The 12,897-nt window shown below is 44.8% G+C and overlaps 1 protein-coding gene across 1 annotated transcript in view; it reads right to left on the reverse strand.

Annotated features, from left to right (window-relative positions):
- Positions 1-12,897, reverse strand: part of STK31 (serine/threonine kinase 31) — a 102,195-nt gene that overhangs the window by 67,383 nt on the left and 21,915 nt on the right. The gene's annotated exons all lie outside the window — the stretch shown is intronic.

Genomic DNA, 12,897 nt, shown 5'->3' on the forward strand with positions numbered 1-12,897 from the left:
AATTTACCCTGTATATGCTTTATACAGAGTAAAATGGATATATTTGGAGTTTGGATCCCATTGGGAACTGGGTTTCTGGGTGCTGGAGACGTGGAGGAGGGATAGTTCAGTGGTTTGAACACTGGCCTGCTAAACCCAGGGTTGTGAGCTCAATCCTTGAGGGGGCCACTCAGGGAGCTGGGGCAAAATCAGTACTTGGTCCTGCTAATGAAGGCAAGGGTCTGGACTTGATGACCTTTCAGGGTCCCTTCTAGTTCTATGAGATAGCTCAGCAGGTTAATATATGGAGATATACCTATCTTCAGTTAAGTCTGCAGCTTTGGAGGCGTGGACCAGACCCTGGGTCGGTGCTGCAGCAGACTAGTGTGTCTGGCTCAAGAAGGCAGGGTTCTGGAGTCCCAAGCTGACAGGTAAAATGGGCTCAAAGGTAATTTCAGCACATCAGGTGACAGTCCCAAGAGGGTCTCTGTGACCAAACCCATCACAGATATCAAGATATTTTCCTTCAGATTCCGTATGTAGTAAAATTGGTTTTGATTTATAAGGTGAGTTTAACTAGTTAGGTTACAATGCATCACACTTGAATAGGAATGAGTGACAAATTAAATTACAGGCTTTTGACACTATTCCAGGTGATCGATATTCCTCTTATATTCATTGTTAGAAATGCCGTATCCATCATATCTAAGCATACCTACAATACAAGCTAGTAGAGTACAAACATAGTGGTTGATTTCCGTATGACTGAGTTCATGCCTGGTGGATTTGACTGCTATTGCAAACATCTAACATTTACAAGTTTTCTTTTGGATTACTGAGAGATCCCTTTCAAGGATTAGGGGTTCCATTTGACTAGATGTAGTACACACATTTTCTATGTCAGTCCTTGCTCCAAAAAATTTACAACATAGGAATATTTAGAAACTATCTTGTGACTGTGTAACGTAGAGTACTGCATTTCCACAAAGTTATCTCAGTTTTCTCTGACCCACCTTTCTCATAGAATGAGAAGAAAAAACAGTTACTAACCTTTCCATAACTGTTGTTCTTCAAGATGTGTTGCTCATGTCCGTTCCATGTTAGGTGTGTGCGCGACGCATGCACCATTGCCAGAGAGTTTTCCCTCAGTGGTATCCGTCATGCCAGCTCTAGTGCCCTCTGGAGCCGCATGCTTATGCGCCAGTATAAAAGGTGCTGCCGGCCACTCACCACCCTCTCCGTTCCTTCTTGCCGTTAACTCCGACAGAGGAGTAGGAGGATTGGTTGTGGTATGGACAAGAGCAACACATTTTGAAGAACATCAGTTACAAAAAGGTTAGTAACCATTTTTTCTTCTTTAAGTGCTTGCTCATATTCATTCCATGTTAGGACAGTACCCCAAAAGGCGGGCTCAGAGTTCTTGGACATGCTGACAGCAACACCACTCTCCCGAAACTGGCATCATCCTGGGCCTGTTGGGTGATAGCGTAGTAAGATGCGAAGGTATGCACAGATGACCAGGTTGTGGCCCTGAAGATGTCCTGGATTGGGACCTGTGCGAGGAATGCTAGTGACGAAGCCTGGGCTCTTGTGAGTGTTTAAGATGGATGGAGGTGGGACATTCATCTGCTTGTAGCAGGCCCGAATACATGTAGTTATTCAGGACAATATCACAGGGAGCCCTCTCATCCTTTTCGCTATTGCGACAAAGAGTTGTGTTGATTTGCGGAAGGGTTTAGTCCTCTCAATATAAAAGGTGAGGGCACGCCTAACGTACAGTGAGTCAAGTCGCCATTCCTCAGAGTTCTTGTGAGACTTCAGGAATAAGACTGGTAGGAAAATGGTCTGGTTGCTATGGAATGGTGACACCACCTTTCTCAGGCAGGCCAAGTGGGGGCGCAGTTGGACCATGTCCTTGAAGAATATCATGTAAGGCGGTTCTGATGTCAGGGCCTTGATTTCAGAGACCCTTCTGGCCGAGGTGATCGCCACCAAGAAGGCGACTTTCCAAAGGGAGAAACAGCAGGGGACACAATGCTAGCAGCTCGAAGGAAGGACCCATGAGTCTCAACAGAACCAGGTTTAAGTCCCATGGGGGAGTATCAGCTCATAGATCTGAGATTAGAGCCTCTCCTGCCCCTTGAGAAACCGTACTGTCACCTCATGGAAGAACAGTGACTGGAAGGCTGAGATGGCTGCTAAGTGCATTTTGAAAAGCAGCAGGACTTGGACCTCGCATCTTAAGTGGAGCAAGGAGTCCAAGACAGACTGAACGCAAGATCGAGACGGAGAGAGAGCTTTTGAGAAGCCCATGTCAGGAAGCGTTTCTAATTGGTCAGGTAGGAAGCCCTGGTGTACAGCTTTCTACTACCTACAAATATCTGCCGAACCTGTTCTGAGTAAGCCTATTCTTCTGTGTTCAGCCATGCAGCATCCATGCAATTAGGTGCAGGAAGGCAAGGTTCGGGTGAAGCAACCAGCCCTGGTCTTATGAGATTAGGTCCAGACAGCGTGGGAGATGGACCTGCCAATAGCAGCTCCACTCTAAGAGTGTGTCGAACCAGTGCTGGCGTGGCCACACCGGGGCGATCAGAGTAACTCTTGCCTTGTCTCATTTGACTTTTAGGAGGACCTTGTGGACCAGAGAGATCGGAGGAAAGACGTAGAAGACCTGTCCATGGGAGCAGGAAAGCGTCAGAGAGGAAACCTGGGCTGTCCCCATGTACTAAGCAAAACTGATGGCATTTCCTGTTCTCTCTGGTAGAAAACAGGTCCATCTGGGGAGGCCCCCACCTTTGGAAGATGAACCTGGTAACCTCCAAATGAAGGGACCACTCATGGCGAGAGGAAAAGGATCTGCTGAGGTGATCCACCAGTACATTCCGGGCTCCCAGGAGATGTGACACCTTGAGATGAATGGAGTGCTTCATGCAGAAGTCCCATAGACGGATGGCCTCTTGACACAGGGCTGAAGACCAAGCCCCTCCCTGCTTGTTGATACAGAACATGACCATGGTACTGTCTGTGAGGACTTGTACCGCCTCACCTGAAATCTGGGGAAGGAACACTTGGCAAGCTAAGCGTGCCGCCCCAAGCTCCCTGATGTTTATGTGCAGGCAGAGTTCTTCTTGCGACCAGAGGCCCTGAGTCCTGAGGTTGTAGAGGTAGGCTCCCCGACCTAGGTCTGACGCCTCCAAGATCAAAGCTACCAACAGTCAAGGGGTAACAAAGGGCACCCCCCCATCATTACCAATCATGGGTCTTTCCACCATTCCAGAGAGCCGAGGACTAGGGGAGGAACTGTGAGCACAGAGTCCAAGTGGTGTCTGCTTGGGGAATATACTAATGCTAACAACATCTATAGGGGCCTGAGGCACAGTCTTCCATATTGAACCACGTAAGTACATGCCGCCATGTGCCCCAGTAGCTTGAGGCAAACCTGTCTTAACTGAGCTGTCTTAATTAGGTGGATTATTATATTGGATATCATAGTCTGGAATCAGGCCTCTGGCAGGAAAATCCTGGCTTGGGTCAAGTCGAGCACCACCCAATAAATTCTATTCTTTGAGCCGGAACAAGAGTTGACTTTTGTTAATTTATCAGCAGGCCCAGAGCTCAGAAGGTGGCTTGGACCGTGCTGATGCTGTTCTGAACATGAGCCTGTGACCGGCCCTTGATCAGCCAGTCATCGAGCCTCGAGGTACGAGCAGACCTGGACACCTCGCCGTCTGAGGAAAGCTGCTACTACCACTGCCATACACTTCGTGAGGACCTGGGAGGCCACCGATAGGACAAAGGGAAGAGCAGTGAATTGATAGTGGCGCTAACCCACAACAAACCCGTGAAATTTTCTGTGGCCACAGAAGAGAGAAATGTGAAAGCATGCATCCTGTAAGTCGAGGGCAGCATACCACTCTCCTAAATCCAGGGAGGGAATGATGGAAGTCAGGGAGACCATGTGGAACCTCAGTTTCTTGAGATATTTCTTGAGGCGACACAGGTCCAGAATAGGCCAGAGGCCCCCTTTGGCCTTTGGGATTAGTAAATATTGGGAGTAAAACTTCTTTCCTCTTGCAGAACCTCCTCCACAGCTCCCATTTTTAGGAGGGATTGCAACTCCTGGACAAGGGAGTTGCTCATAAGAAGGGTCCCTGAAGAGGGATGGAGAAGGGATCTGAAGTGCTGACTGGTATATTGCCCACAAGCGCATCTTCGAAAGGCCTGCTTGGGCCCACCAAAGTACCTCTGAGACACTAGCTAGGAGGCTGAGGTGGACGGGAGTGTTTGGCGCCACTTTTAACCTCTCCCTTTTCTTTTGTAGGCACCAAGAAACGAAGAGGCTGTTGAGGCCTGAAGTGCTTCCTGGAACCTGACGGAGCATACAGCCTAAGGATCGTAGGGTGGCCCTTAAGGCCCTGAAGTCGTGTCTGTCTGCTCCAAGAATACAGAGGAGCCTTTGAAGGGGAGGTCCTGGATGGGCTGTTGGATCTCTTGAGGAAGCCCCGAGGACTTGAGTCACGAACAAGGCCTTATGGTGACAGCAGAAGCCATTGTCCTGGCTGCCAAGTCTGCTGCATCCAGAGCCGCCTGGAGAGAGGTCCTGGCCACATTCTTTCCAACTTCCAAGAGGGCAGCGAACTCCTGCCTTGAATCTTGAGGCAGGGAGTCTTTAAATATAGCCAGGGAGTCTCACAGATTATATCTCCCTAGAAAAGCTTGCTGGTTAGAGATACATAGTTGAAGGCTACCTGTCGAATAAACCTTTCTTCCAAAAAAGTCCAGTTTCTTGGTGTCTTTTTGTTTAGTGGTAGTGCTTGACTGGCCCTACCTATCCTTTTGCTGCAAACACAACCAGGCATGCTGGAAGGGGATGTGAGTACAAATATTCAAATCCATTCGCTGGGACATAATATTTCTTCTCTGCCCTCTTTGAGGTTGGGGGGGCAGAGAAGAAGGAATTTGCCACACAGCCTTGACCAGTCCCATCACAGCCTCATTGATGGGTAAGGCCACCCTGGAGGGAACTGCTGCAGCCAGGATATCAATAAGGCTGTGTGATGTCTCTTTACGCTCCTCAATTTCCAGACCCAGGTTCACAGCTACCCACTTCAAAAAGTCCTGATGGGCCCTGAAATCGTCCTGCAGAAGCAGACTACTGGGTCCCATTGACAGCCTCATCTGGAGAAAATGAGAAGGCTTGCACTGGAGGAGAAGCTTTCTTCCTCAGCCTCAACAATGTCCACCTGAGCCATCTCCTGAACATCAGTACTGGAGTCGGGGTCTGGTGCTGAGCAAGAAGGAGCAGTAGTCCGCTTCTAAGAAGCCACCGAGTAGGAACAATGGGAGGGAGCACCTGGTGCCACTGGAAACCCCGAGGCGTTCCAGTAAGGCCACTACCAGTGGGGGGTGGGGGAGATACACCGGTATCAAAGTCTGGTGCTGCATAGGCTGGGTACTGGTGCTGAGTCTTAGATTGCACATAAGGTTCCCCTTCGGATTCAGAAGAGTCCTCTCTCAGACCACGGCGGAGCGGTACCAATTCTGCCACCATGCAGTGCCGGGGTCCGTGCACTGACAGCAGACTGGAGATGGTCGGGACACTGGGATCAGGTCCGCTTTCTTCTAGAGGGTGCCAGGAAAGAACCCAACACCCCTTGTTCCTTCCTGCTTCCGGACATTGGAGCTGGAGGCTGTCCCAATGGAGTTGGGGGACTGGAAGAGAAAGTAGGTCCCTCACCACTTGGAAAGCCTCCAGCATCAATGGAACAATCACACCACTGATGCCACGGTGGCTTTCAGGTATCTGCAGAGGGTCCCACATCGGACTCAACGCTCTAGGCAGAGTTGACAGTGCCATCATGGGCCCAGGAGTGGAAGAGTGGCCCAGCACGGGTCTCACTGTGCTGCCTTTCTCCTGCTTCTCTTTCTTCTGCACTGACAAGTGCCCTATCAGTGTGCTGCTTTTTGTGCTTCTTCCTTGGTACCCAAGTGAACAGTGCCAGGAAGAGCTCAGTGCCAAGAAGCACTTCGCACCAACGCCAAAGTGCTTAGCACTGAATCGGAGCAGCTCAACTCTGAGAGTGGCTTCCTTGAGGATAGTCTTCAGCCTAATGTGTCTGTCTTTTTTAGCGCGAGGTCTGAAGTCACGGCAGTTCTGGCACTTGTCCTTCATGTGAGTTTCCCCAAAGCACTTAAAGCAGCTGGAGTGTGGGTCACTCATTAGCACAGCTTCGCCACAGGAGGCACAAGGTTTGAAGTCCTGAGACTGGGATATGCCTGGCCCCTGGTGCGAAGGAGTCCCTCAAATAACAAGAACTATCTATTTTCATTAACTATGTACACTAATACTAATTATAAAAACTATATACACTAAACTAAGATAACTAAGAACAATGAATTAGAGTCCGAAAACCACTGAGAAGAAAACCTTACCGAAGCAAAAAGGGTTGGCTGTTCCATCAACTGTCATGGGCGGTAAAAAGAAATTGAGAGGGTGCGTGGCCAGCAACATCCCTTACACCGGCGTATGAGTGTGTGGCTCCAGAGGGCACACAGCATGCACACACCTAACATGGAATGGACATGAGCAAGCACTCCAAGAAGAATGAAACAGAAGGCAGGGGCGGAAAAGGTAATCTAAGTAATAGCATCCATGATATGGTTTAGATCACAAGGAGTTACTCTGAATTTCCTGATTAGAGATGCTGGTCTCAAGTAGCATTTGACATGTGCATGAGATTAATCTAATCATGACTTCTTATTTCTTAGAAAATCAAGATTGTTGAAATGTTTCAAGAGCACATTTGCTATAAGGCATAGAACCAGCCCTCCTGTAAATATTCTCAGACCAGAAAGAATTTAGTTGATCTCTGCTAGATGCATTTTTCCCCAGCACCATGAATTGAGCTTTGACCAGATCTTGCTATATTCAGAATTTGTAAAAAAAAATTCCCCTTGAAGCAATCAAGGTATCAATCTCCCTCTTTTTAAATTGCTTCTGTTCAATATTTATACTTTTGAACCATAGTCTCCTTGGACATTGATATCTTAGAGGACCTTTCAGTTAGATCTTCACAAACAGGAAGATTCGTAGATTCCAAGGCCAGAAGGGACAACTGTGCTCATCTAGTCCAGGGGTGGCCAACCTGTGGCTCCAGAGCCACATGCGGCCCTTCAGAAGTTAATATGCGGCTCCTTGCATAGGCACTGACTCAAGGGCTGGAGCTACAGGAGTAAACTTTCCAATGTACCGGGGTGTGCTCACTGCTCAACCTCTGGTTCTGCCACAGGCCCTGCCTCCACTCCACTCCTTCCCGCCTCCTACCCTGCAATGCCCTTGCTCCTCACCCCTCCCTCCCAGAGCCTCCTGCATGCTATGAAACAGTTATCAGCTGCTCCATTATCTTGACCAGGATCAATGTCTGACTGACAGGAGTATAACTACCTGGGTCACCTCCTTTGCCCTTTTTAAATATTGGCACAAGAAGACCTTTCTTCCAGTCTCCTGAAACTTCCCCGGTGTCCAAGACTTATTGAAAAATCAACATTAACAATCCAATGAACTCCTCAGCCAGCTCTTTAAAAACTCTTGGATGCAAGTTATTCAGACTGCCTCATTTAAAAATGTCTAAATTTAGTAATTGCTGTTTAATATCCTCCTGAGATACTAGCAGAATGGATAGAGTGTTATTATGTAATACAGTGGTCCCCAACCTTTTTGTGGCCAGTAGCACATTCATGTTTTCAGAAGAGTGTGGTGGGCGCCAACGATTTTTCAAGGCTTATTTTGTATTTGTACGTTAAATAATGTGAAAAATATCATATTTAATATTACATAATATATTAATCCATAAAATGAAAAAAATACATAATTTTACATGTAAAAGGTATTAATTAAATTATTCAGCCATTACTCTTTCACCTTACCAAGTGAATTTGCTCTTTTTTATCTACCTCTAAGAAAAATTAAGGAGCTTTTACAAAATAAATATCGAACAGGTTTCATCTTATTTATTTTAAAAAAGTAAAACATTGTTGAACTGCTGGTCCAAATATATTTATTATTCTTACTTTAACATAGATAGCCAGTTATGGTTAATTAAAAATATTCTTTGTATTGTTACTTGTATCTGGATTTCAATAAACAAACAAACATGAAAAAAGTTAAACACAAGTTAATCATACGCGCTCATCAGCACTTAATGGAAAATAGGTATCATTAATTCACGTGGTTTTTCTAATAAAGTCAGTGTGATTTTTGGCACTGCATTTCTTCAGCCAATTTTTCATAGTTGGGAGAGTAGGATGATATTCCCGTTCGTAAGCAATTGTCAAGATGGGCATCTGTAAACCGAGATCTGTATTTTGATTTTATGATGTTCATTGTTGAAAACAGAACTTCGCATAGATAAGTGGAACCGAAATAAGATTTTATTTTGTATGCTACATTTTTTAAGGCAGGAAACTTTTTTCAATCAGATTCCAAAAGTTTTCGTCTGATGGGCAGGATTTTAGAAAAATCATTTTGAAGGTCCAAAATCTCCAGTTCCACGTCATCTGTTCTTACTTGAATGAGACTCGCAACTGATATAGCCATTTCTGTTACCGCTATTTGGCAAGTAAAAGGATTCACAAGAATGGCAACTACAGGCTCAATGATGGTGAACTGTTGAAATCTCTTTTCAAATTGTTCCAGAAGTGTTTGAATGTCGATAACAAATGGCGATGGGTTAAAATCACTGCCACATACCATTTTCTTCATACTTGGGAAATGTACAAGAGACTTCGTCCTCATATGTAACTCCACAAGATCAGTTTTGCTTTGAATGATTTTACAGAACCTATCATTTGAGCCACATGTTTGTCTTTGCCCTGGAACTCAAGATTTAAAATGTTCAATTTGTCAGTGATGTCAGCAAGAAAAGCCAAGTCCAGCTGGAGTCTTCTAGATGCTCGAAGTTCTGATTTGTGGACTTCAGAAATTCTTTGATCTCTTCAATTAGGCTTAAAAAGTGTGCAAGAACTTTACCTTTGCTCAGCCATCATACTTCTGTGTGCAAGATAAGATCAGATTGTTTATCATCAACATCTTCCAACAGGGCCTTAAAAAGTCGGTGTTGCAAAGGTTTCGCTCGAATAGAGTTAATTATTTTAATAACGACATTCATGACGTGTTGAAAAGAAAGAACTTCGACACACAAAGCTTCTTGGTGGCTAATGCAATGATAAGTCAAAGTTCGGAAAGGATTCATTCTTCTTACAGAGTGCAATGAATCCATTGGCGCTGCCCATCATTGCTGGTGCCCCATCAGTGGTGATCGCAGACAGCTTGTGTAGTGGCATACTAATTGATGTTGCATATGATTTGAATAAATTATAGATGTCCTCACCCTTTGTTCGCCCTTTCATAGGCAATACTTTTAGTAACTCTTCTTTTACGGTGCAGTTACTAAATACCATCCTCATCATAACTGCCAACTGCGCTGTATCAGATTTATCTGTCGACTCATCGAATTGCAGTGAAAACCAGTCACATATTTCCAACTCATCCTTTAGCTGAGTTTGCATGTCGCTTGAAATTGCATGCATCCTCCTCATAACTGTGTTGTCCGATAATTGCAAGTCTTGTATTGCTGACAAAATCTCACCCTTGTTAGGAAATCCTTGAAACAGGCAACCAGCACCAGTCAAAAATGCTTCCTTCAACAATTCACCATCTTGAAAGGGTTTTTTCTTCTTTGCGAGCAGATGAGCAATTTTAAAGGAAGCAATAGTAGCACCTTTAGACTTTACCACTTGTCTAGTGAAAACAGATTGTTGGGCAGATAGATTTGATTTGAGTTGATTAATTTTCTTCTCTCTCAACTCAGATTTAAGTGGATGGCTAATGTAAAAAGAGACATGATTAGTTTGGAAATGGCGTTCGACATTATGTTTTTTCGGCACTGCAACAGCACCCCCACACAATAAGCAAACACATTTTCCTTTATTTTCAGTAAAACAACAGGATTCTTCCCACTCTGCGTTGAAATAATACGTACGTTGTCTTTTATTTGAACCACTCATTTTGGGGCAAAATGTTAAAAAAATAATAAATCACAAAGCACAAGAAAACAGCAGTATCAGTGCAGCAGAAGAATACTCACATACAGGCTAGGCACCAGGCACTAGTGGAGCAAGCACGTGCCTGGAGCAGCACATGCTACGGGGCGGCATTCTGTCCATTCTTGGGATGGCAGAGTCAGAGCGATTTTTTTTTGTTTGTTTGTTTGTGGCGGCAGTTCTGGGCAGCGCAGAGAGAAGCCGCGAGGACAGAGAACACCGACGCCTGCAGCCCCTGAGTACTCTGTCCCCAGCAGGCGTGGGGCTCTGGCTTCTCTCCCCTGCTGGGCATTAGGCAGGCCCCGCGCCTGCCGGGGGACAGAGAACACCGACGATTGGAGTCCCGGAGTTCTCTGTTCCCGGCAGGCGGGGGGCCACGGCTTCTCTCCAGCTTAAGCCGTGGCCCTGCGCCTGCCAGGGATCAAGAACACTGGCGCCCGCAGCCTGCAGCTCCGGAGTTCTCTGTCCCCGGCAGGTGCGGGGCCGTGGTTTCTCTCCCCTGCTGGGCACTAGGTGGGTGCACATAAATGCCCTGGCGGGCGCCATGGCACCCATGGGCACTGCATTGGGGACCACTGCCCCACGTGGTAACTAACAGGACTGGTTCTGCCAACAAAAACTGTAGGCAAAAGGGAAACCTCGCTGTAGAAACAGATACGGTAGATGACCGAAAGAAACACAGATAAGAAAGAATACGAGTATTAAATGGGGAAATTCAGTGTGTAACTCAAGAGTACATTTGTAGCATTCCCTCAAAGTAATAAACTTGCATACTTGTCAAAAAATTAAGAATTAGGATTAAAATAATTCCATCAAGTGCCACATCAGCAGAAGCGTAAAAGACTTTTCCATTGGGCTAGTAGACATATGAATGTAAAACCAAATTACAGCTTTCCAAATCTGCTGTAAAAACACATTACCAATCTGTACAAAAGGTGCTGAAGCCAATATTTTTAAAAAGATAACTGGTATGCTATGCGTAGTTATAGGTTGGATAGTGTGACATCAATCCTGGGCAAAATCATGGAAAAGTGGATATGGGACATAATTAAGAATTAAAGGACGGTAACATAATTAATGTCAATCAACATGGTTTCATGGAAAATAGGCCTCGTCAAACAAACTTGATATCACTTTCTGAAAAGACAAAGTTTGGTTGATAAAAATAATTGTTACATAATATACTGAAAACTTCTATAAGGTATTTGACGATGTTTAAGTTGAGGAATACGGACTCAAAGTAGAGAGGTGGTATTGCCACTTCATACAGCATTAATGAGGCCATTACTGCAATACAATGTGCAAGTTCTGGAGCCCATATTTTAAAAAAGCTATTAACAAAATAGAAAGAGTTCAGAAAATAGCTCCATGAAGAACAAAATCTGGAAAACCTATATTACGGTAAGAAACTAAAGAGCTCAATGGCTGGAAGCTGAAGGTAGACAAAAAACAGACAAAAAAATTAACGATGGTTACCACTGGGGAACAACTTACATAGGAATGGGGTACATTCTCCATCACCTGAAGTCTTTAAATCATGATAGCATGTCTTTCTATGGCTCATGTTATACAGGTCAGACTAGGTGATCATAATGGTCTCTTCTGGCCTTCTATTTTCAAGCTTTAACCCCAGGGAGCACTGCTGTCCCTAATCATTACAAGCATCACTGATATCCAACTGGATATGAAATATTGTATAGGCTTTATATCGTTTTGCCCCTCAAAACAAATGAGCTCATTCTTAAGAACACTTACATAATAATGCAAAATGTCAGGTAAATTTACAAACAGATAAACACTCCTTGCCCTGAAGAACTTGCAATGTAAAACAGACAATTCTAACAAAACACAAAATAATTCCTCAAAACATCAAGACTGCAGAGCAAAAGGTGCAACTAAATTGAGGATAAAACCAGGTTAAAAAAAGCATCAGATGGTACTCTGGACTAGTGCCGACCAATCGAACACAAGAGCTTCCACATTGGGTTAGACCATGGTCCATCTTGCCCAGTATCCTGTCTCCAACAGTGGCCAAAACGAGAGCTTCAGGGGGAAGTGTACAGAAACAGATAATCAGAGTGATCCACTCTTGTCTTCTTCTCTTGGCTTCTGATAGTCAGAGGTTTAGGGTCGCCCTGGGAAACCAACAAACGGCTCAAGATCAACGGTGTTAGTATCCCCAAAATGTCTACCATTTAATTGGTCGCTTGCGCCTGTTCACTTGTGCCAGAGGCAAAAACCACCAAATTAGAGACTTTCCACATGGAGCACTAAGCGCAGAGATGCAACTCTCAAGTCCCATTAGGAAAGGGCAGACCTTCATAGTGTACATAAACCCAGTCTGGATAAAAAACAGGGTCAACAACTTGCCAAACTGCATCTAGATGCGTGTCTCATTATTCCATATCAGGTCTGCTTTACCTTACACTTACTATACAGGCTCAAAAGCCACCCACTGCAAGCTGTACACATAAAAATCGGAAGAATCTAGTTAAACCAGTCTAAGAAAACTGGGGAAAGTAAAGATGCTGAAAATTAAGATCATATTATGTCATTTGCCCTGCATCTAGTACTATATTCCTCATGCAAACCAGTGCGGTATTGGGTTTACTTGCTCATGTGTTATTTACACTGTTACGTGCCTGCCAAAAAAAAAAGAAAAGATCCTTGCCTCAAAGATCTTACAAACGAATTAGAGATGTGACAAGATAAAATACCTACATAGCAGAGAGGATAGAGAAGGAAGAATTGAGGAAATATCAATAATGTTCCTAAGGCTAGTGCATAGCATGAAGGAGCTAATAAAAACTGTTTTAA

This window comes from Malaclemys terrapin, chromosome 2, assembly GCF_027887155.1.
Source record: "Malaclemys terrapin pileata isolate rMalTer1 chromosome 2, rMalTer1.hap1, whole genome shotgun sequence".
Lineage (NCBI taxonomy): Eukaryota > Metazoa > Chordata > Testudines > Emydidae > Malaclemys > Malaclemys terrapin.